The sequence below is a fragment of the Watersipora subatra genome, chromosome 11, assembly GCF_963576615.1.
Source record: "Watersipora subatra chromosome 11, tzWatSuba1.1, whole genome shotgun sequence".
In the NCBI taxonomy this organism is placed as follows: Eukaryota; Metazoa; Bryozoa; class Gymnolaemata; order Cheilostomatida; family Watersiporidae; genus Watersipora; species Watersipora subatra.
Window position 1 is genome coordinate 1,093,962 of NC_088718.1, and position 23,787 is coordinate 1,117,748.

Consider the following 23,787-nt stretch of genomic DNA (forward strand, 5'->3'; position numbering starts at 1 on the left):
TTCCAATTATCTCGTGTTTTTTTCCTGTCACTGACGTTACATCAGTCGAGCCCAGCACTGTCATCAATCATGACGATTGACAAAAGTTTATACTTCAGTATCAACAAAAAGCCGAAATTTGATGATGTAAGTCGCATGGTGCTCCCGTTTTCAAGACATATTAGGAACACTACTCATCTAATTGCGATTCTGTTTTAAAGTTTACCTACGGACATTTCTTGAATCAAATAATTTCATCAATGCATAGCCATAAGGGGGTGTAGCTCAAGTGGTAGAGCGCTCGCTTTGCATGTGAGAGGCACCGGGATCGATACCCGGCACTTCCAATTTTTTCGGGATCTCTTGTCCCTATCGATACATCAATCAAGCCCAGCACTGTCATCAATCATGACGATTGACAAAATTGTATACATCAGCATCAACAAAAAATTGAAATTTGCAGATGTAAGTCTTATGGTGCTCCCGTTTTCAAGACATATTAAGAACTCTACTCATCTAATTGCGATTCTGTTTTAAAGTTTACCTACGGACATTTCATGAATCAAATAGTTTCATCAATGCATAGCCATAAGGGGGTGTAGCTCAAGTGGTAGAGCGCTCGCTTTGCATGTTAGAGGCACCGGGATCGATACCCGGCACTTTCAGTTTTTTTGAGATCTTCCTGTCACTATCGATGCATCAATCCAGCCCTGCACTGTCATCAATCATGACGATTGACAACAATGCTTGCTTCAACATCAACAAAAAGCCGAAATTTGCAGAAGTAAGTCGCGTGCTGCTCCTGTTTTCAAGACATATTAGGAACACTACTCATTTATTTGCGATTCTGTTTTAAAGTTTACTTACGGACATTTCTTGAATCAAATAATTTCATCGATGCCATAGCCATAAGGGGTGTAGCTCAAGTGGTAGAGCGCTCGCTTAGCTTGTGAGAGGCACCGGTATCATTGCCCGCCACTTCCAATTTTCTCGTGTTTTTTTCCTGTCACTGACGTTACATCAGTCGAGCCCAGCACTGTCATCAATCATGACGATTGACAAAAATTTATACTTCAGTATCAACAAAAAGCCGAAATTTGATGATGTAAGTCGCATGGTGCTCCCGTTTTCAAGACATATTAGGAACACTACTCATCTAATTGCGATTCTGTTTTAAAGTTTACCTACGGACATTTCTTGAATCAAATAATTTCATCAATGCATAGCCATAAGGGGGTGTAGCTCAAGTGGTAGAGCGCTCGCTTAGCATGTGAGAGGCACCGGCATCGATACCCGGCACTTCCAATTTTTTCGGGATCTCTTGTCACTATCGATACATCAATCAAGCCCAGCACTGTCATCAATCATGACAATTGACAAAATTGTATACATCAGCATCAACAAAAAGCCGAAATTTGCAGATGTAAGTCTTATGGTGCTCCCGTTTTCAAGACATATTAAGAGCTCTACTCATCTAATTGCGATTCTGTTTTAAAGTTTACTTATGGACATTTCTTCGATCAAATAATTTCATCAATGCCATAGCAATAAGGGGGTGTAGCTCAAGTGGTGGAGCGCTCGCTTAGCATGTGAGAGGCACCGGGATCGATACCCGGCACTTCCAATTTTTTCGGGATCTCTTGTCACTATCGATGCATCAATCCAGCCCTGCACTGTCATCAATCATGACGATTGACAACAATGCTTGCTTCAACATCAACAAAAAGCCGAAATTTGCAGAAGTAAGTCGCGTGCTGCTCCTGTTTTCAAGACATATTAGGAACACTACTCATTTATTTGCGATTCTGTTTTAAAGTTTACTTACGGACATTTCTTGAATCAAATAATTTCATCAATGCCATAGCCATAAGGGGGTGTAGCTCAAGTGTTAGAGCGCTCGCTTAGCTTGTGAGAGGCACCGGTATCATTGCCCGCCACTTCCAATTATCTCGTGTTTTTTTCCTGTCACTGACGTTACATCAGTCGAGCCCAGCACTGTCATCAATCATGACGATTGACAAAAATTTATACTTCAGTATCAACAAAAAGCCGAAATTTGATGATGTAAGTCGCATGGTGCTCCCGTTTTCAAGACATATTAGGAACACTACTCATCTAATTGCGATTCTGTTTTAAAGTTTACCTACGGACATTTCTTGAATCAAATAATTTCATCAATGCATAGCCATAAGGGGGTGTAGCTCAAGTGGTAGAGCGCTCGCTTAGCATGTGAGAGGCACCGGGATCGATACCCGGCACTTCCAATTTTTTCGGGATCTCTTGTCCCTATCGATACATCAATCAAGCCCAGCACTGTCATCAATCATGACGATTGACAAAATTGTATACATCAGCATCAACAAAAAATTGAAATTTGCAGATGTAAGTCTTATGGTGCTCCCGTTTTCAAGACATATTAAGAACTCTACTCATCTAATTGCGATTCTGTTTTAAAGTTTACCTACGGACATTTCATGAATCAAATAGTTTCATCAATGCATGGCCATAAGGGGGTGTAGCTCAAGTGGTAGAGCGCTCGCTTTGCATGTTAGAGGCACCGGGATCGATACCCGGCACTTTCAGTTTTTTTGAGATCTTCCTGTCACTATCGATGCATCAATCCAGCCCTGCACTGTCATCAATCATGACGATTGACAACAATGCTTGCTTCAACATCAACAAAAAGCCGAAATTTGCAGAAGTAAGTCGCGTGCTGCTCCTGTTTTCAAGACATATTAGGAACACTACTCATTTATTTGCGATTCTGTTTTAAAGTTTACTTACGGACATTTCTTGAATCAAATAATTTCATCGATGCCATAGCCATAAGGGGTGTAGCTCAAGTGGTAGAGCGCTCGCTTAGCTTGTGAGAGGCACCGGTATCATTGCCCGCCACTTCCAATTTTCTCGTGTTTTTTTCCTGTCACTGACGTTACATCAGTCGAGCCCAGCACTGTCATCAATCATGACGATTGACAAAAATTTATACTTCAGTATCAACAAAAAGCCGAAATTTGATGATGTAAGTCGCATGGTGCTCCCGTTTTCAAGACATATTAGGAACACTACTCATCTAATTGCGATTCTGTTTTAAAGTTTACCTACGGACATTTCTTGAATCAAATAATTTCATCAATGCATAGCCATAAGGGGGTGTAGCTCAAGTGGTAGAGCGCTCGCTTAGCATGTGAGAGGCACCGGGATCGATACCCGGCACTTCCAATTTTTTCGGGATCTCTTGTCACTATCGATACATCAATCAAGCCCAGCACTGTCATCAATCATGACGATTGACAAAATTGTATACATCAGCATCAACAAAAAGCCGAAATTTGCAGATGTAAGTCTTATGGTGCTCCCGTTTTCAAGACATATTAAGAGCTCTACTCATCTAATTGCGATTCTGTTTTAAAGTTTACTTATGGACATTTCTTGAATCAAATAATTTCATCAATGCCATAGCCATAAGGGGGTGTAGCTCAAGTGGTGGAGCGCTCGCTTAGCATGTGAGAGGCACCGGGATCGATACCCGGCACTTCCAATTTTTTCGGGATCTCTTGTCACTATCGATGCATCAATCCAGCCCTGCACTGTCATCAATCATGACGATTGACAACAATGCTTGCTTCAACATCAACAAAAAGCCGAAATTTGCAGAAGTAAGTCGCGTGCTGCTCCTGTTTTCAAGACATATTAGGAACACTACTCATTTATTTGCGATTCTGTTTTAAAGTTTACTTACGGACATTTCTTGAATCAAATAATTTCATCAATGCCATAGCCATAAGGGGGTGTAGCTCAAGTGTTAGAGCGCTCGCTTAGCTTGTGAGAGGCACCGGTATCATTGCCCGCCACTTCCAATTATCTCGTGTTTTTTTCCTGTCACTGACGTTACATCAGTCGAGCCCAGCACTGTCATCAATCATGACGATTGACAAAAATTTATACTTCAGTATCAACAAAAAGCCGAAATTTGATGATGTAAGTCGCATGGTGCTCCCGTTTTCAAGACATATTAGGAACACTACTCATCTAATTGCGATTCTGTTTTAAAGTTTACCTACGGACATTTCTTGAATCAAATAATTTCATCAATGGATAGCCATAAGGGGGTGTAGCTCAAGTGGTAGAGCGCTCGCTTAGCATGTGAGAGGCACCGGGATCGATACCCGGCACTTCCAATTTTTTCGGGATCTCTTGTCCCTATCGATACATCAATCAAGCCCAGCACTGTCATCAATCATGACGATTGACAAAATTGTATACATCAGCATCAACAAAAAATTGAAATTTGCAGATGTAAGTCTTATGGTGCTCCCGTTTTCAAGACATATTAAGAACTCTACTCATCTAATTGCGATTCTGTTTTAAAGTTTACCTACGGACATTTCATGAATCAAATAGTTTCATCAATGCATGGCCATAAGGGGGTGTAGCTCAAGTGGTAGAGCGCTCGCTTTGCATGTTAGAGGCACCGGGATCGATACCCGGCACTTTCAGTTTTTTTGAGATCTTCCTGTCACTATCGATGCATCAATCCAGCCCTGCACTGTCATCAATCATGACGATTGACAACAATGCTTGCTTCAACATCAACAAAAAGCCGAAATTTGCAGAAGTAAGTCGCGTGCTGCTCCTGTTTTCAAGACATATTAGGAACACTACTCATTTATTTGCGATTCTGTTTTAAAGTTTACTTACGGACATTTCTTGAATCAAATAATTTCATCGATGCCATAGCCATAAGGGGTGTAGCTCAAGTGGTAGAGCGCTCGCTTTGCATGTGAGAGGCACCGGGATCGATACCCGGCACCTTCAGTTTTTTTGAGATCTTCCTGTCACTATCGATGCATCAATCCAGCCCTGCACTGTCATCAATCATGACGATTGACAACAATGCTTGCTTCAACATCAACAAAAAGCCGAAATTTGCAGAAGTAAGTCGCGTGCTGCTCCTGTTTTCAAGACATATTAGGAACACTACTCATTTATTTGCGATTCTGTTTTAAAGTTTACTTACGGACATTTCTTGAATCAAATAATTTCATCAATGCCATAGCCATAAGGGGGTGTAGCTCAAGTGTTAGAGCGCTCGCTTAGCTTGTGAGAGGCACCGGTATCATTGCCCGCCACTTCCAATTATCTCGTGTTTTTTTCCTGTCACTGACGTTACATCAGTCGAGCCCAGCACTGTCATCAATCATGACGATTGACAAAAATTTATACTTCAGTATCAACAAAAAGCCGAAATTTGATGATGTAAGTCGCATGGTGCTCCCGTTTTCAAGACATATTAGGAACACTACTCATCTAATTGCGATTCTGTTTTAAAGTTTACCTATGGACATTTCTTGAATCAAATAATTTCATCAATGCATAGCCATAAGGGGGTGTAGCTCAAGTGGTAGAGCGCTCGCTTAGCATGTGAGAGGCACCGGGATCGATACCCGGCACTTCCAATTTTTTCGGGATCTCTTGTCCCTATCGATACATCAATCAAGCCCAGCACTGTCATCAATCATGACGATTGACAAAATTGTATACATCAGCATCAACAAAAAATTGAAATTTGCAGATGTAAGTCTTATGGTGCTCCCGTTTTCAAGACATATTAAGAACTCTACTCATCTAATTGCGATTCTGTTTTAAAGTTTACCTACGGACATTTCATGAATCAAATAGTTTCATCAATGCATGGCCATAAGGGGGTGTAGCTCAAGTGGTAGAGCGCTCGCTTTGCATGTTAGAGGCACCGGGATCGATACCCGGCACTTTCAGTTTTTTTGAGATCTTCCTGTCACTATCGATGCATCAATCCAGCCCTGCACTGTCATCAATCATGACGATTGACAACAATGCTTGCTTCAACATCAACAAAAAGCCGAAATTTGCAGAAGTAAGTCGCGTGCTGCTCCTGTTTTCAAGACATATTAGGAACACTACTCATTTATTTGCGATTCTGTTTTAAAGTTTACTTACGGACATTTCTTGAATCAAATAATTTCATCGATGCCATAGCCATAAGGGGTGTAGCTCAAGTGGTAGAGCGCTCGCTTAGCTTGTGAGAGGCACCGGTATCATTGCCCGCCACTTCCAATTTTCTCGTGTTTTTTTCCTGTCACTGACGTTACATCAGTCGAGCCCAGCACTGTCATCAATCATGACGATTGACAAAAATTTATACTTCAGTATCAACAAAAAGCCGAAATTTGATGATGTAAGTCGCATGGTGCTCCCGTTTTCAAGACATATTAGGAACACTACTCATCTAATTGCGATTCTGTTTTAAAGTTTACCTACGGACATTTCTTGAATCAAATAATTTCATCAATGCATAGCCATAAGGGGGTGTAGCTCAAGTGGTAGAGCGCTCGCTTAGCATGTGAGAGGCACCAGGATCGATACCCGGCACTTCCAATTTTTTCGGGATCTCTTGTCACTATCGATACATCAATCAAGCCCAGCACTGTCATCAATCATGACGATTGACAAAATTGTATACATCAGCATCAACAAAAAGCCGAAATTTGCAGATGTAAGTCTTATGGTGCTCCCGTTTTCAAGACATATTAAGAGCTCTACTCATCTAATTGCGATTATGTTTTAAAGTTTACTTATGGACATTTCTTGAATCAAATAATTTCATCAATGCCATAGCCATAAGGGGGTGTAGCTCAAGTGGTGGAGCGCTCGCTTAGCATGTGAGAGGCACCGGGATCGATACCCGGCACTTCCAATTTTTTCGGGATCTCTTGTCACTATCGATACATCAATCGAGCCCAGCACTGTCATCAATCATGACGATTGACAAAATTGTATACATCAGCATCAACAAAAAATTGAAAATCGCAGATGTGAGTCTTATGGTGCTCCCGTTTTCAAGACATATTAAGAACTTTACTCATCTAATTGCGATTCTGTTTTAAAGTTTACTTATGGACAATTCTTGAATCAAATAATTTCATCAATGCCATAGCCATAAGGGGGTGTAGCTCAAGTGGTAGAGCGCTCGCTTCGCATGTGAGAGGCACCGGGATCGATACCCGGCACCTCCAAGTCTTTTTTTTCATGTCACTGTCGATAAACAATCGAGCCTAGCACTGTCATAAATCATTTCAATTGGCAAAATGCGCATACTTCAGCATCAACAAAAAACCAACATTTGCAGTTGATGGTCGCAAGGTGCTCCCGTTTACCAAGCATATTAAAACTTTACTCATGTAAATTCTAATTTGTTTTAAAGCTTGCTTACGGACATTTGTTGGGTATTATGATTTTCATCCATGATTTATGACGTTGGGGGTGTAGCTCAAGTGGTAGAGCGCTCGCTTAGCATGTGAGAGGCACCGGGATCGATGCCCGGCACTTCCAATTTTTTCGTGGTTTTTTCCTGTTACTGTCGATACATCAGTCGAGCCCAGCACTGTCATCAATCATGACGATTGACAAAAATGTATACTTCAGCATCAACAAAAAGCCGAAAGTTGCAGTTGTTAGTCGCATGGTGCTCCCGTTTTCAACACGTATTAGGAACTCTACTCATTTTATTGCGATTCTGTTTTAAAGTTTACCTACGGACATTTCATGAATCAAATAATTTCATCAATGCATAGCCATAAGGGGGTGTAGCTCAAGTGGTAGAGCGCTCGCTTTGCATGTGAGAGGCACCGGGATCGATACCCGGCACTTCCAATTTTTTTGAGATCTTCTTGTCACTATCGATGCATCCATCCAGCCCTGCACTGTCATCAATCATGACGATCGACAACAATGCTTGCTTCAACATCAACAAAAAGCCGAAATTTGCAGATGTAAATCGCATGGTGCTCCCGTTTTCAAGACATATTAAGAACTCTACTCATCTATTTGCGATTCTGTTTTAAAGTTTACTTACGGACATTTCTTTAGTCAAATAATTTCATCAATGCATAGCCATAAGGGTGTGTAGCTCAAGTGGTAGAGCGCTCGCTTAGCTTGTGAGAGGCACCGGTATCGATGCCCGCCACTTCCAATTTTCTCGTGTTTTTTTCCTGCCACTGACGTTACATCAGTCGAGCCCAGCACTGTCATCAATCATGACGATTGACAAAAATGTATACTTCAGCATCAACAAATTGCCGAATTTTGCAGATGTTAGTCGCATGGTGCTCCCGTTTTCAAGACATATTAGGAACTCTACTCATCTTATTGCAATTCTGTTTTAAACTTTACTTACGGACATTTCATAAATCAAATAACTTCATTAATGCCATGGCCTTAAGGGGGTGTAGCTCAAGTGGTAGAGCGCTCGCTTTGCATGTGAGAGGCACCGGGATCGATACCCGGCACTTCCAATTTCTTCGAGATCTTCTTGTCGCTATTGATGCATCAATCAAGCCCAGCACTGTCATCAATCATGACGATTGACAAAATTGTATATTTCAGCATTAACAAAAAGCCGAAATTTCCAGATGTAAGTCGCATGGTGCTCCCGTTTTCAAGACATATTAAGAACTCTACTCATCTAATTGCGATTCTGTTTTAAAGTTTACCTACGGACATTTCATGAATCAAATAACTTCATCAATGCCATAGCCTTTAGGGGGTGTAGCTCAAGTGGTAGAGCGCTCGCTTTGCATGTGAGAGGCACCGGGATCGATACCCAGCACTTCCAATTTTTTCGAGTTCTTCTTGTCGCTATCGATGCATCAATCAAGCCCAGCACTGTCATCAATCATGACGATTGACAAAATTGTATATTTCAGCATCAACAAAAAGCCGAAACTTGCAGATGTAAGTCGCATGGTGCTCCCGTTTTCAAGACATATTAAGAACTCTACTCATCTAATTGCGATTCTGTTTTAAAGTTTACCTATGGACATTTCATGAATCAAATAATTTCATCAATGCATGGCCATAAGGGGGTGTAGCTCAAGTGGTAGAGCGCTCGCTTTGCATGTGAGAGGCACCGGGATCGATACCCGGCACTTCCAATTTTTTCGAGATCTTCTTGTCGCTATCGATGCATCACTCCAGCCCTGCACTGTCATCAATCATGACGATCGACAACAATGCTTGCTTCAACATCAACAAAAAGCCGAAATTTGCAGATGTAAGTCGCATGGTGCTCCCGTTTTCAAGACATATTAAGAACTCTACTCATCTAATTGCGATTCTGTTTTGAAGTTTACTTACGGACATTTCTTGAATCAAATAATTTCATCAATGCCATAGCCATAAGGGGGTGTAGCTCAAGTGTAGAGCGCTCGCTTCGCATGTGAGAGGCACCGGGATCGATACCCGGCACCTCCAAGTCTTTTTTTTCATGTCACTGTCGATAAACAATCGACCCTAGCACTGTCATAAATCATTTCAATTGGCAAAATGCGCATACTTCAGCATCAACAAAAAACCAACATTTGCAGTTGATGGTCGCAAAGTGCTCCCGTTTACCAAACATATTAAAAACTTTACTCATGTAAATTCTAATTTGTTTTAAAGCTTGCTTACGGACATTTGTTGGGTATTATGATTTTCATCCATGATTTCCAACGTGGGGGTGTAGCTCAAGTGGTAGAGCGCTCGCTTTGCATGTGAGAGGCACCGGGATCGATACCCGGCACTTCCAATTTCTTCGAGATCTTCTTGTCGCTATCGATGCATCAATCAAGCCCAGCACTGTCATCAATCATGACGATTGACAAAATTGTATATTTCAGCATCAACAAAAAGCCGAAATTTGCAGATGTAAGTCGCATGGTGCTCCCGTTTTCAAGACATATTAAGAACTCTACTCATCTAATTGCGATTCTGTTTTAAAGTTTACCTACGGACATTTCATGAATCAAATAATTTCATCAATGCATGGCCATAAGGGGGTGTAGCTCAAGTGGTAGAGCGCTCGCTTTGCATGTGAGAGGCACCGGGATCGATACCCGGCACTTTCAGTTTTTTTGAGATCTTCCTGTCACTATCGATGCATCAATCGAGCCCTGCACTGTCATCAATCATGACGATTGACAAAATTGTATACATCAGCATCAACAAAAAGCCGAAATTTGCAGATGTAAGTCTTATGGTGCTCCCGTTTTCAAGACATATTAAGAGCTCTACTCATCTAATTGCGATTCTGTTTTAAAGTTTACTTATGGACATTTCTTGAATCAAATAATTTCATCAATGCCATAGCAATAAGGGGGTGTAGCTCAAGTGGTGGAGCGCTCGCTTAGCATGTGAGAGGCACCGGGATCGATACCCGGCACTTCCAATTTTTTCGGGATCTCTTGTCACTATCGATGCATCAATCCAGCCCTGCACTGTCATCAATCATGACGATTGACAACAATGCTTGCTTCAACATCAACAAAAAGCCGAAATTTGCAGAAGTAAGTCGCGTGCTGCTCCTGTTTTCAAGACATATTAGGAACACTACTCATTTATTTGCGATTCTGTTTTAAAGTTTACTTACGGACATTTCTTGAATCAAATAATTTCATCAATGCCATAGCCATAAGGGGGTGTAGCTCAAGTGTTAGAGCGCTCGCTTAGCTTGTGAGAGGCACCGGTATCATTGCCCGCCACTTCCAATTATCTCGTGTTTTTTTCCTGTCACTGACGTTACATCAGTCGAGCCCAGCACTGTCATCAATCATGACGATTGACAAAAATTTATACTTCAGTATCAACAAAAAGCCGAAATTTGATGATGTAAGTCGCATGGTGCTCCCGTTTTCAAGACATATTAGGAACACTACTCATCTAATTGCGATTCTGTTTTAAAGTTTACCTACGGACATTTCTTGAATCAAATAATTTCATCAATGCATAGCCATAAGGGGGTGTAGCTCAAGTGGTAGAGCGCTCGCTTAGCATGTGAGAGGCACCGGCATCGATACCCGGCACTTCCAATTTTTTCGGGATCTCTTGTCCCTATCGATACATCAATCAAGCCCAGCACTGTCATCAATCATGACGATTGACAAAATTGTATACATCAGCATCAACAAAAAATTGAAATTTGCAGATGTAAGTCTTATGGTGCTCCCGTTTTCAAGACATATTAAGAACTCTACTCATCTAATTGCGATTCTGTTTTAAAGTTTACCTACGGACATTTCATGAATCAAATAGTTTCATCAATGCATGGCCATAAGGGGGTGTAGCTCAAGTGGTAGAGCGCTCGCTTTGCATGTTAGAGGCACCGGGATCGATACCCGGCACTTTCAGTTTTTTTGAGATCTTCCTGTCACTATCGATGCATCAATCCAGCCCTGCACTGTCATCAATCATGACGATTGACAACAATGCTTGCTTCAACATCAACAAAAAGCCGAAATTTGCAGAAGTAAGTCGCGTGCTGCTCCTGTTTTCAAGACATATTAGGAACACTACTCATTTATTTGCGATTCTGTTTTAAAGTTTACTTACGGACATTTCTTGAATCAAATAATTTCATCGATGCCATAGCCATAAGGGGTGTAGCTCAAGTGGTAGAGCGCTCGCTTAGCTTGTGAGAGGCACCGGTATCATTGCCCGCCACTTCCAATTTTCTCGTGTTTTTTTCCTGTCACTGACGTTACATCAGTCGAGCCCAGCACTGTCATCAATCATGACGATTGACAAAAATTTATACTTCAGTATCAACAAACAGCCGAAATTTGATGATGTAAGTCGCATGGTGCTCCCGTTTTCAAGACATATTCGGAACACTACTCATCTAATTGCGATTCTGTTTTAAAGTTTACCTACGGACATTTCTTGAATCAAATAATTTCATCAATGCATAGCCATAAGGGGGTGTAGCTCAAGTGGTAGAGCGCTCGCTTAGCATGTGAGAGGCACCGGGATCGATACCCGGCACTTCCAATTTTTTCAGGATCTCTTGTCACTATCGATACATCAATCAAGCCCAGCACTGTCATCAATCATGACGATTGACAAAATTGTATACATCAGCATCAACAAAAAGCCGAAATTTGCAGATGTAAGTCTTATGGTGCTCCCGTTTTCAAGACATATTAAGAGCTCTACTCATCTAATTGCGATTCTGTTTTAAAGTTTACTTATGGACATTTCTTGAATCAAATAATTTCATCAATGCCATAGCCATAAGGGGGTGTAGCTCAAGTGGTGGAGCGCTCGCTTAGCATGTGAGAGGCACCGGGATCGATACCCGGCACTTCCAATTTTTTCGGGATCTCTTGTCACTATCGATACATCAATCGAGCCCAGCACTGTCATCAATCATGACGATTGACAAAATTGTATACATCAGCATCAACAAAAAATTGAAAATTGCAGATGTGAGTCTTATGGTGCTCCCGTTTTCAAGACATATTAAGAACTTTACTCATCTAATTGCGATTCTGTTTTAAAGTTTACTTATGGACAGTTCTTGAATCAAATAATTTCATCAATGCCATAGCCATAAGGGGGTGTAGCTCAAGTGGTAGAGCGCTCGCTTCGCATGTGAGAGGCACCGGGATCGATACCCGGCACCTCCAAGTCTTTTTTTTCATGTCACTGTCGATAAACAATCGAGCCTAGCACTGTCATAAATCATTTCAATTGGCAAAATGCGCATACTTCAGCATCAACAAAAAACCAACATTTGCAGTTGATGGTCGCAAGGTGCTCCCGTTTACCAAGCATATTAAAACTTTACTCATGTAAATTCTAATTTGTTTTAAAGCTTGCTTACGGACATTTGTTGGGTATTATGATTTTCATCCATGATTTATGACGTTGGGGGTGTAGCTCAAGTGGTAGAGCGCTCGCTTAGCATGTGAGAGGCACCGGGATCGATGCCCGGCACTTCCAATTTTTTCGTGGTTTTTTCCTGTTACTGTCGATACATCAGTCGAGCCCAGCACTGTCATCAATCATGACGATTGACAAAAATGTATACTTCAGCATCAACAAAAAGCCGAAAGTTGCAGTTGTTAGTCGCATGGTGCTCCCGTTTTCAACACATATTAGGAACTCTACTCATTTTATTGCGATTCTGTTTTAAAGTTTACCTACGGACATTTCATGAATCAAATAATTTCATCAATGCATAGCCATAAGGGGGTGTAGCTCAAGTGGTAGAGCGCTCGCTTTGCATGTGAGAGGCACCGGGATCGATACCCGGCACTTCCAATTTTTTTGAGATCTTCTTGTCACTATCGATGCATCCATCCAGCCCTGCACTGTCATCAATCATGACGATCGACAACAATGCTTGCTTCAACATCAACAAAAAGCCGAAATTTGCAGATGTAAATCGCATGGTGCTCCCGTTTTCAAGACATATTAAGAACTCTACTCATCTATTTGCGATTCTGTTTTAAAGTTTACTTACGGACATTTCTTTAGTCAAATAATTTCATCAATGCATAGCCATAAGGGTGTGTAGCTCAAGTGGTAGAGCGCTCGCTTAGCTTGTGAGAGGCACCGGTATCGATGCCCGCCACTTCCAATTTTCTCGTGTTTTTTTCCTGCCACTGACGTTACATCAGTCGAGCCCAGCACTGTCATCAATCATGACGATTGACAAAAATGTATACTTCAGCATCAACAAATTGCCGAATTTTGCAGATGTTAGTCGCATGGTGCTCCCGTTTTCAAGACATATTAGGAACTCTACTCATCTTATTGCAATTCTGTTTTAAACTTTACTTACGGACATTTCATAAATCAAATAACTTCATTAATGCCATGGCCTTAAGGGGGTGTAGCTCAAGTGGTAGAGCGCTCGCTTTGCATGTGAGAGGCGCCGGGATCGATACCCGGCACTTCCAATTTCTTCGAGATCTTCTTGTCGCTATTGATGCATCAATCAAGCCCAGCACTGTCATCAATCATGACGATTGACAAAATTGTATATTTCAGCATTAACAAAAAGCCGAAATTTGCAGATGTAAGTCGCATGGTGCTCCCGTTTTCAAGACATATTAAGAACTCTACTCATCTAATTGCGATTCTGTTTTAAAGTTTACCTACGGACATTTCATGAATCAAATAACTTCATCAATGCCATAGCCTTTAGGGGGTGTAGCTCAAGTGGTAGAGCGCTCGCTTTGCATGTGAGAGGCACCGGGATCGATACCCAGCACTTCCAATTTTTTCGAGTTCTTCTTGTCGCTATCGATGCATCAATCAAGCCCAGCACTGTCATCAATCATGACGATTGACAAAATTGTATATTTCAGCATCAACAAAAAGCCGAAACTTGCAGATGTAAGTCGCATGGTGCTCCCGTTTTCAAGACATATTAGGAACTCTACTCATCTAATTGCGATTCTGTTTTAAAGTTTACCTATGGACATTTCATGAATCAAATAATTTCATCAATGCATGGCCATAAGGGGGTGTAGCTCAAGTGGTAGAGCGCTCGCTTTGCATGTGAGAGGCACCGGGATCGATACCCGGCACTTCCAATTTTTTCGAGATCTTCTTGTCGCTATCGATGCATCACTCCAGCCCTGCACTGTCATCAATCATGACGATCGACAACAATGCTTGCTTCAACATCAACAAAAAGCCGAAATTTGCAGATGTAAGTCGCATGGTGCTCCCGTTTTCAAGACATATTAGGAACTCTACTCATCTAATTGCGATTCTGTTTTAAAGTTTACTTACGGACATTTCTTGAATCAAATAATTTCATCAATGCCATAGCCATAAGGGGGTGTAGCTCAAGTGTAGAGCGCTCGCTTCGCATGTGAGAGGCACCGGGATCGATACCCGGCACCTCCAAGTCTTTTTTTTCATGTCACTGTCGATAAACAATCGACCCTAGCACTGTCATAAATCATTTCAATTGGCAAAATGCGCATACTTCAGCATCAACAAAAAACCAACATTTGCAGTTGATGGTCGCAAAGTGCTCCCGTTTACCAAACATATTAAAAACTTTACTCATGTAAATTCTAATTTGTTTTAAAGCTTGCTTACGGACATTTGTTGGGTATTATGATTTTCATCCATGATTTCCAACGTGGGGGTGTAGCTCAAGTGGTAGAGCGCTCGCTTTGCATGTGAGAGGCACCGGGATCGATACCCGGCACTTCCAATTTCTTCGAGATCTTCTTGTCGCTATCGATGCATCAATCAAGCCCAGCACTGTCATCAATCATGACGATTGACAAAATTGTATATTTCAGCATCAACAAAAAGCCGAAATTTGCAGATGTAAGTCGCATGGTGCTCCCGTTTTCAAGACATATTAAGAACTCTACTCATCTAATTGCGATTCTGTTTTAAAGTTTACCTACGGACATTTCATGAATCAAATAATTTCATCAATGGATAGCCATAAGGGGGTGTAGCTCAAGTGGTAGAGCGCTCGCTTAGCATGTGAGAGGCACCGGGATCGATACCCGGCACTTCCAATTTTTTCGGGATCTCTTGTCCCTATCGATACATCAATCAAGCCCAGCACTGTCATCAATCATGACGATTGACAAAATTGTATACATCAGCATCAACAAAAAATTGAAATTTGCAGATGTAAGTCTTATGGTGCTCCCGTTTTCAAGACATATTAAGAACTCTACTCATCTAATTGCGATTCTGTTTTAAAGTTTACCTACGGACATTTCATGAATCAAATAGTTTCATCAATGCATGGCCATAAGGGGGTGTAGCTCAAGTGGTAGAGCGCTCGCTTTGCATGTTAGAGGCACCGGGATTGATACCCGGCACTTTCAGTTTTTTTGAGATCTTCCTGTCACTATCGATGCATCAATCCAGCCCTGCACTGTCATCAATCATGACGATTGACAACAATGCTTGCTTCAACATCAACAAAAAGCCGAAATTTGCAGAAGTAAGTCGCGTGCTGCTCCTGTTTTCAAGACATATTAGGAACACTACTCATTTATTTGCGATTCTGTTTTAAAGTTTACTTACGGACATTTCTTGAATCAAATAATTTCATCGATGCCATAGTCATAAGGGGTGTAGCTCAAGTGGTAGAGCGCTCGCTTAGCTTGTGAGAGGCACCGGTATCATTGCCCGCCACTTCCAATTTTCTCGTGTTTTTTTCCTGTCACTGACGTTACATCAGTCGAGCCCAGCACTGTCATCAATCATGACGATTGACAAAAATTTATACTTCAGTATCAACAAACAGCCGAAATTTGATGATGTAAGTCGCATGGTGCTCTCGTTTTCAAGACATATTCGGAACACTACTCATCTAATTGCGATTCTGTTTTAAAGTTTACCTACGGACATTTCTTGAATCAAATAATTTCATCAATGCATAGCCATAAGGGGGTGTAGCTCAAGTGGTAGAGCGCTCGCTTAGCATGTGAGAGGCACCGGGATCGATACCCGGCACTTCCAATTTTTTCGGGATCTCTTGTCACTATCGATACATCAATCAAGCCCAGCACTGTCATCAATCATGACGATTGACAAAATTGTATACATCAGCATCAACAAAAAGCCGAAATTTGCAGATGTAAGTCTTATGGTGCTCCCGTTTTCAAGACATATTAAGAGCTCTACTCATCTAATTGCGATTCTGTTTTAAAGTTTACTTATGGACATTTCTTGAATCAAATAATTTCATCAATGCCATAGCCATAAGGGGGTGTAGCTCAAGTGGTGGAGCGCTCGCTTAGCATGTGAGAGGCACCGGGATCGATACCCGGCACTTCCAATTTTTTCGGGATCTCTTGTCACTATCGATACATCAATCGAGCCCAGCACTGTCATCAATCATGACGATTGACAAAATTGTATACATCAGCATCAACAAAAAATTGAAAATTGCAGATGTGAGTCTTATGGTGCTCCCGTTTTCAAGACATATTAAGAACTTTACTCATCTAATTGCGATTCTGTTTTAAAGTTTACTTATGGACAATTCTTGAATCAAATAATTTCATCAATGCCATAGCCATAAGGGGGTGTAGCTCAAGTGGTAGAGCGCTCGCTTCGCATGTGAGAGGCACCGGGATCGATACCCGGCACCTCCAAGTCTTCTTTTTCATGTCACTGTCGATAAACAATCGAGCCTAGCACTGTCATAAATCATTTCAATTGGCAAAATGCGCATACTTCAGCATCAACAAAAAACCAACATTTGCAGTTGATGGTCGCAAGGTGCTCCCGTTTACCAAGCATATTAAAACTTTACTCATGTAAATTCTAATTTGTTTTAAAGCTTGCTTACGGACATTTGTTGGGTATTATGATTTTCATCCATGATTTATGACGTTTGGGGTGTAGCTCAAGTGGTAGAGCGCTCGCTTAGCATGTGAGAGGCACCGGGATCGATGCCCGGCACTTCCAATTTTTTCGTGGTTTTTTCCTGTTACTGTCGATACATCAGTCGAGCCCAGCACTGTCATCAATCATGACGATTGACAAAAATGTATACTTCAGCATCAACAAAAAGCCGAAAGTTGCAGTTGTTAGTCGCATGGTGCTCCCGTTTTCAACACATATTAGGAACTCTACTCATTTTATTGCGATTCTGTTTTAAAGTTTACCTACGGACATTTCATGAATCAAATAATTTCATCAATGCATAGCCATAAGGGGGTGTAGCTCAAGTGGTAGAGCGCTCGCTTTGCATGTGAGAGGCACCGGGATCGATACCCGGCACTTCCAATTTTTTTGAGATCTTCTTGTCACTATCGATGCATCCATCCAGCCCTGCACTGTCATCAATCATGACGATCGACAACAATGCTTGCTTCAACATCAACAAAAAGCCGAAATTTGCAGATGTAAATCGCATGGTGCTCCCGTTTTCAAGACATATTAAGAACTCTACTCATCTATTTGCGATTCTGTTTTAAAGTTTACTTACGGACATTTCTTTAGTCAAATAATTTCATCAATGCATAGCCATAAGGGTGTGTAGCTCAAGTGGTAGAGCGCTCGCTTAGCTTGTGAGAGGCACCGGTATCGATGCCCGCCACTTCCAATTTTCTCGTGTTTTTTTCCTGCCACTGACGTTACATCAGTCGAGCCCAGCACTGTCATCAATCATGACGATTGACAAAAATGTATACTTCAGCATCAACAAATTGCCGAATTTTGCAGATGTTAGTCGCATGGTGCTCCCGTTTTCAAGACATATTAGGAACTCTACTCATCTTATTGCAATTCTGTTTTAAACTTTACTTACGGACATTTCATAAATCAAATAACTTCATTAATGCCATGGCCTTAAGGGGGTGTAGCTCAAGTGGTAGAGCGCTCGCTTTGCATGTGAGAGGCACCGGGATCGATACCCGGCACTTCCAATTTCTTCGAGATCTTCTTGTCGCTATTGATGCATCAATCAAGCCCAGCACTGTCATCAATCATGACGATTGACAAAATTGTATATTTCAGCATTAACAAAAAGCCGAAATTTGCAGATGTAAGTCGCATGGTGCTCCCGTTTTCAAGACATATTAAGAACTCTACTCATCTAATTGCGATTCTGTTTTAAAGTTTACCTACGGACATTTCATGAATCAAATAACTTCATCAATGCCATAGCCTTTAGGGGGTGTAGCTCAAGTGGTAGAGCGCTCGCTTTGCATGTGAGAGGCACCGGGATCGATACCCAGCACTTCCAATTTTTTCGAGTTCTTCTTGTCGCTATCGATGCATCAATCAAGCCCAGCACTGTCATCAATCATGACGATTGACAAAATTGTATATTTCAGCATCAACAAAAAGCCGAAACTTGCAGATGTAAGTCGCATGGTGCTCCCGTTTTCAAGACATATTAAGAACTCTACTCATCTAATCGCGATTCTGTTTTAAAGTTTACCTATGGACATTTCATGAATCAAATAATTTCATCAATGCGTGGCCATAAGGGGGTGTAGCTCAAGTGGTAGAGCGCTCGCTTTGCATGTGAGAGGCACCGGGATCGATACCCGGCACTTCCAATTTTTTCGGGATCTCTTGTCACTATCGATACATCAATCAAGCCCAGCACTGTCATCAATCATGACGATTGACAAAATTGTATACATCAGCATCAACAAAAAGCCGAAATTTGCAGATGTAAGTCTTATGGTGCTCCCGTTTTCAAGACATATTAAGAACTCTACTCATCTAATTGCGATTCTGTTTTAAAGTTTACCTACGGACATTTCATGAATCAAATAACTTCATCAATGCCATAGCCTTTAGGGGGTGTAGCTCAAGTGGTAGAGCGCTCGCTTAGCATGTGAGAGGCACCGGGATCGATGCCCGGCACTTCCAATTTTTTCGTGGTTTTTTCCTGTTACTGTCGATACATCAGTCGAGCCCAGCACTGTCATCAATCATGACGATTGACAAAAATGTATACTTCAGCATCAACAAAAGGCCGAAAGTTGCAGTTGTTAGTCGCATGGTGCTCCCATTTTCAACACATATTAGGAACTCTACTCATTTTATTGCGATTCTGTTTTAAAGTTTACCTACGGACATTTCATGAATCAAATAATTTCATCAATGCATAGCCATAAGGGGGTGTAGCTCAAGTGGTAGAGCGCTCGCTTTGCATGTGAGAGGCACCGGGATCGATACCCGGCACTTCCAATTTTTTCGAGATCTTCTTGTCACTATCGATGCATCCATCCAGCCCTGCACTGTCATCAATCATGACGATCGACAACAATGCTTGCTTCAACATCAACAAAAAGCCGAAATTTGCAGATGTAAATCGCATGGTGCTCCCGTTTTCAAAACATATTAAGAACTCTACTCATCTATTTGCGATTCTGTTTTAAAGTTTACTTACGGACATTTCTTTAGTCAAATAATTTCATCAATGCATAGCCATAAGGGTGTGTAGCTCAAGTGGTAGAGCGCTCGCTTAGCTTGTGAGAGGCACCGGTATCGATGCCCGCCACTTCCAATTTTCTCGTGTTTTTTTCCTGCCACTGACGTTACATCAGTCGAGCCCAGCACTGTCATCAATCATGACGATTGACAAAAATGTATACTTCAGCATCAACAAGTTGCCGAATTTTGCAGATGTTAGTCGCATGGTGCTCCCGTTTTCAAGACATATTAGGAACTCTACTCATCTTATTGCAATTCTGTTTTAAACTTTACTTACGGACATTTCATAAATCAAATAACTTCATCAATGCCATAGCCTTAAGGGGGTGTAGCTCAAGTGGTAGAGCGCTCGCTTTGCATGTGAGAGGCACCGGGATCGATACCCGGCACTTCCAATTTCTTCGAGATCTTCTTGTCGCTATTGATGCATCAATCAAGCCCAGCACTGTCATCAATCATGACGATCGACAACAATGCTTGCTTCAACATCAACAAAAAGCCGAAATTTGCAGATGTAAGTCGCATGGTGCTCCCGTTTTCAAGACATATTAAGAACTCTACTCATCTAATTGCGATTCTGTTTTAAAGTTTACTTACGGACATTTCTTGAATCAAATAATTTCATCAATGCCATAGCCATAAGGGGGTGTAGCTCAAGTGTAGAGCGCTCGCTTCGCATGTGAGAGGCACCGGGATCGATGCCCGGCACCTCCAAGTCTTTTTTTTCATGTCACTGTCGATAAACAATCGACCCTAGCACTGTCATAAATCATTTCAATTGGCAAAATGCGCATACTTCAGCATCAACAAAAAACCAACATTTGCAGTTGATGGTCGCAAAGTGCTCCCGTTTACCAAACATATTAAAAACTTTACTCATGTAAATTCTAATTTGTTTTAAAGCTTGCTTACGGACATTTGTTGGGTATTATGATTTTCATCCATGATTTCCAACGTGGGGGTGTAGCTCAAGTGGTAGAGCGCTCGCTTTGCATGTGAGAGGCACCGGGATCGATACCCGGCACTTCCAATTTCTTCGAGATCTTCTTGTCGCTATCGATGCATCAATCAAGCCCAGCACTGTCATCAATCATGATGATTGACAAAATTGTATATTTCAGCATCAACAAAAAGCCGAAATTTGCAGATGTAAGTCGCATGGTGCTCTCGTTTTCAAGACATATTAAGAACTCTACTCATTTTATTGCGATTCTGTTTTAAAGTTTACCTACGGACATTTCATGAATCAACTAATTTCATCAATGCATAGCCATAAGGGGGTGTAGCTCAAGTGGTAGAGTGCTCGCTTTGCATGTGAGAGGCACCGGGATCGACACCCGGCACTTCCAATTTTTTCGGGATCTTTTTGTCACTATCGATACATCAATCAAGCCCAGCGCTGTCATCAATCATGACGATTGACAAAAATGTATACTTCAGCATCAACAAAAAGCTGAAATTTGCAGATGTAAAAGTCGCATGGTGCTCCCGTTTTCAAGACATATTAGGAACTCTACTCATCTATTTGCGATTCTGTTTTAAAGTTTACTTACGGACATTTCTTTAGTCAAATAATTTCATCAATGCATAGCCATAAGGGTGTGTAGCTCAAGTGGTAGAGCGCTCGCTTAGCTTGTGAGAGGCACCGGTATCGATGCCCGCCACTTCCAATTTTCTCGTGTTTTTTTCCTGTCACTCATGTTACATCAGTCGAGCCCAGCACTGTCATCAATCATGACGATTGACAAAAATGTATACTTCAGCATCAACAAATAGCCGAATTTTGCAGATGTAAGTCGCATGGTGCTCCCGTTTTCAAGACATATTAAGAACTCTACTCATCTTATTGCAATTCTGTTTTAAAGTTTACTTACGGACATTTCATAAATCAAATAACTTCATCAATGCCATAGCCATAAGGGGGTGTAGCTCAAGTGGTAGAGCGCTCGCTTAGCTTGTGAGAGGCACCGGTATCGATGCCAGCCACTTCCAATTTTCTCGTGTTTTTTTCCTGTCACTGACGTTACATCAGTCGAGCCCAGCATTGTCATCAATCATGACGATTGACAAAATTGTATATTTCAGCATTAACAAAAAGCCGAAATTTGCAGATGTAAGTCGCATGGTGCTCCCGTTTTCAAGACATATGAAGAACTCTACTCATCTAATTGCGATTCTGTTTTAAAGTTTACCTACGGACATTTCATGAATCAAATAATTTCATCAATGCATGGCCATAAGGGGGTGTAGCTCAAGTGGTAGAGCGCTCGCATTGCATGTGAGAGGCACCGGGATCGATACCCGGCACTTCCAATTTTTTCGAGATCTTCCTGTCACTATCGATGCATCAATCCCGACCAGCACTGTCATCAATCATGACGATTGACAACAATGCTTGCTTCAACATCAACAAAAAGCCGAAATTTGCAGAAGTAAGTCGCGTGGTGCTCCCGTTTTCAAGACATATTAGGAACACTACTCATTTATTTGCGATTCTGTTTTAAAGTTTACTTACGGACATTTCTCGAATCAAATAATTTCATCAATGCCATAGCCATAAGGGGGTGTAGCTCAAGTGGTAGAGCGCTCGCTTTGCATGTGAGAGGCACCGGGATCGATACCTGGCACTTCCAATTTTTTCGAGATCTTCTTGTCGCTATCGATGCATCAATCAAGCCTAGCACTGTCATCAATCATGACGATTGACAAAATTGTATATTTCAGCATCAACAAAAAGCCGAAATTTGCAGATGTAAGTCGCATGGTGCTCCCGTTTTCAAGACATATGAAGAACTCTACTCATCTAATTGCGATTCTGTTTTAAAGTTTACCTACGGACATTTCATGAATCAAATAATTTCATCAATGCATAGCCATAAGGGGGTGTAGCTCAAGTGGTAGAGCGCTAGCATTGCATGTGAGAGGCACCGGGATCGATACCCGGCACTTCCAATTTTTTCGAGATCTTCCTGTCACTATCGATGCATCAATCCAGCCCAGCACCGTCATCAATCATGACGATTGACAACAATGCTTGCTTCAACATCAACAAAAAGCCGAATTTTGCAGAAGTAAGTCGCGTGGTGCTCCCGTTTTCAAGACATATTAGGAACACTACTCATTTATTTGCGATTCTGTTTTAAAGTTTACTTACGGACATTTCTCGAATCAAATAATTTCATCAATGCCATAGCCATAAGGGGGTGTAGCTCAAGTGGTAGAGCGCTCGCTTAGCTTGTGAGAGGCACCGGTATCGATGCCAGCCACTTCCAATTTTCTCGTGTTTTTTTCCTGTCACTGACGTTACATCAGTCGAGCCCAGCACTGTCATCAATCATGACGATTGACAGAAATGTATACTTCAGCATCAACAAAATGCCGAAATTTGCAGATGTAAGTCGCATGGTGCTCCCGTTTTCAAGACATATTAGGAACTCTACTCATCTTATTGCGATTCTGTTTTAAAGTTTACTTACGGACATTTCTTGAATCAAATAACTTCATCAATGCCATAGCCATAAGGGGGTGTAGCTCAAGTGGTAGAGCGCTCGCTTAGCATGTGAGAGGCACCGGGATCGATACCCGGCACTTCCAATTTTTTCGGGATCTCTTGTCACTATCGATACATCAATCAAGCCCAGCGCTGTCATCAATCATGTCGATCGACAACAATGCTTGCTTCAACATCAACAAAAAGCCGAAATTTGCAGATGTAAGTCGCATGGTGCTCCCGTTTTCAAGACATTTTAGGAACTCTACTCTTCTATTTGCGATTCTGTTTTAAAGTTTACTTACGGACATTTCTTTAGTCAAATAATTTCATCAATGCATAGCCATAAGGGTGTGTAGCTCAAGTGGTAGAGCGCTCGCTCAGCATGTGAGAGGCACCGGGATCGATACCCGGCACTTCCAATTTTTTCGAGATCTTCCTGTCACTATCGATGCATCAATCCAGCCCTGCACTGTCATCAATCATGACGATTGACAACAATGCTTGCTTCAACATCAACAAAAAGCCGAAATTTGCAGATGTAAGTCGCATGGTGCTCCCGTTTT

At 41.6% G+C, this 23,787-nt stretch overlaps 1 protein-coding gene and 30 non-coding genes across 31 annotated transcripts in view; all 31 read left to right on the forward strand.

Moving 5' to 3' along the window:
• LOC137408854 (trifunctional purine biosynthetic protein adenosine-3-like) overlaps positions 1-23,787 on the forward strand; it is a 139,341-nt gene that overhangs the window by 69,366 nt on the left and 46,188 nt on the right. The gene's annotated exons all lie outside the window — the stretch shown is intronic.
• Positions 254-326, forward strand: Trnaa-ugc (transfer RNA alanine (anticodon UGC)). Its single transcript has one exon. It is a non-coding gene; the product is annotated as a tRNA-Ala (tRNA).
• Trnaa-agc (transfer RNA alanine (anticodon AGC)) lies at positions 2,171-2,243 on the forward strand. Its single transcript has one exon. It is a non-coding gene; the product is annotated as a tRNA-Ala (tRNA).
• On the forward strand, positions 3,129-3,201 carry Trnaa-agc (transfer RNA alanine (anticodon AGC)). Its single transcript has one exon. It is a non-coding gene; the product is annotated as a tRNA-Ala (tRNA).
• Trnaa-agc (transfer RNA alanine (anticodon AGC)) lies at positions 4,088-4,160 on the forward strand. Its single transcript has one exon. It is a non-coding gene; the product is annotated as a tRNA-Ala (tRNA).
• Trnaa-agc (transfer RNA alanine (anticodon AGC)) lies at positions 5,366-5,438 on the forward strand. The gene has a single exon. It is a non-coding gene; the product is annotated as a tRNA-Ala (tRNA).
• Positions 6,962-7,034, forward strand: Trnaa-cgc (transfer RNA alanine (anticodon CGC)). Its single transcript has one exon. It is a non-coding gene; the product is annotated as a tRNA-Ala (tRNA).
• Trnaa-agc (transfer RNA alanine (anticodon AGC)) lies at positions 7,278-7,350 on the forward strand. The gene has a single exon. It is a non-coding gene; the product is annotated as a tRNA-Ala (tRNA).
• On the forward strand, positions 7,599-7,671 carry Trnaa-ugc (transfer RNA alanine (anticodon UGC)). The gene has a single exon. It is a non-coding gene; the product is annotated as a tRNA-Ala (tRNA).
• On the forward strand, positions 8,240-8,312 carry Trnaa-ugc (transfer RNA alanine (anticodon UGC)). Its single transcript has one exon. It is a non-coding gene; the product is annotated as a tRNA-Ala (tRNA).
• Positions 8,879-8,951, forward strand: Trnaa-ugc (transfer RNA alanine (anticodon UGC)). Its single transcript has one exon. It is a non-coding gene; the product is annotated as a tRNA-Ala (tRNA).
• Trnaa-ugc (transfer RNA alanine (anticodon UGC)) lies at positions 9,514-9,586 on the forward strand. The gene has a single exon. It is a non-coding gene; the product is annotated as a tRNA-Ala (tRNA).
• On the forward strand, positions 9,833-9,905 carry Trnaa-ugc (transfer RNA alanine (anticodon UGC)). Its single transcript has one exon. It is a non-coding gene; the product is annotated as a tRNA-Ala (tRNA).
• Positions 11,751-11,823, forward strand: Trnaa-agc (transfer RNA alanine (anticodon AGC)). The gene has a single exon. It is a non-coding gene; the product is annotated as a tRNA-Ala (tRNA).
• On the forward strand, positions 12,389-12,461 carry Trnaa-cgc (transfer RNA alanine (anticodon CGC)). The gene has a single exon. It is a non-coding gene; the product is annotated as a tRNA-Ala (tRNA).
• Positions 12,705-12,777, forward strand: Trnaa-agc (transfer RNA alanine (anticodon AGC)). The gene has a single exon. It is a non-coding gene; the product is annotated as a tRNA-Ala (tRNA).
• Trnaa-ugc (transfer RNA alanine (anticodon UGC)) lies at positions 13,026-13,098 on the forward strand. The gene has a single exon. It is a non-coding gene; the product is annotated as a tRNA-Ala (tRNA).
• Trnaa-ugc (transfer RNA alanine (anticodon UGC)) lies at positions 13,667-13,739 on the forward strand. Its single transcript has one exon. It is a non-coding gene; the product is annotated as a tRNA-Ala (tRNA).
• On the forward strand, positions 14,306-14,378 carry Trnaa-ugc (transfer RNA alanine (anticodon UGC)). Its single transcript has one exon. It is a non-coding gene; the product is annotated as a tRNA-Ala (tRNA).
• Trnaa-ugc (transfer RNA alanine (anticodon UGC)) lies at positions 14,941-15,013 on the forward strand. The gene has a single exon. It is a non-coding gene; the product is annotated as a tRNA-Ala (tRNA).
• Trnaa-agc (transfer RNA alanine (anticodon AGC)) lies at positions 15,260-15,332 on the forward strand. The gene has a single exon. It is a non-coding gene; the product is annotated as a tRNA-Ala (tRNA).
• Positions 16,218-16,290, forward strand: Trnaa-agc (transfer RNA alanine (anticodon AGC)). Its single transcript has one exon. It is a non-coding gene; the product is annotated as a tRNA-Ala (tRNA).
• Trnaa-cgc (transfer RNA alanine (anticodon CGC)) lies at positions 16,856-16,928 on the forward strand. Its single transcript has one exon. It is a non-coding gene; the product is annotated as a tRNA-Ala (tRNA).
• Trnaa-ugc (transfer RNA alanine (anticodon UGC)) lies at positions 17,493-17,565 on the forward strand. Its single transcript has one exon. It is a non-coding gene; the product is annotated as a tRNA-Ala (tRNA).
• On the forward strand, positions 18,134-18,206 carry Trnaa-ugc (transfer RNA alanine (anticodon UGC)). The gene has a single exon. It is a non-coding gene; the product is annotated as a tRNA-Ala (tRNA).
• Trnaa-ugc (transfer RNA alanine (anticodon UGC)) lies at positions 18,773-18,845 on the forward strand. The gene has a single exon. It is a non-coding gene; the product is annotated as a tRNA-Ala (tRNA).
• Positions 19,092-19,164, forward strand: Trnaa-agc (transfer RNA alanine (anticodon AGC)). Its single transcript has one exon. It is a non-coding gene; the product is annotated as a tRNA-Ala (tRNA).
• Trnaa-ugc (transfer RNA alanine (anticodon UGC)) lies at positions 19,413-19,485 on the forward strand. Its single transcript has one exon. It is a non-coding gene; the product is annotated as a tRNA-Ala (tRNA).
• Trnaa-ugc (transfer RNA alanine (anticodon UGC)) lies at positions 20,054-20,126 on the forward strand. Its single transcript has one exon. It is a non-coding gene; the product is annotated as a tRNA-Ala (tRNA).
• On the forward strand, positions 20,689-20,761 carry Trnaa-ugc (transfer RNA alanine (anticodon UGC)). The gene has a single exon. It is a non-coding gene; the product is annotated as a tRNA-Ala (tRNA).
• Positions 23,253-23,325, forward strand: Trnaa-agc (transfer RNA alanine (anticodon AGC)). Its single transcript has one exon. It is a non-coding gene; the product is annotated as a tRNA-Ala (tRNA).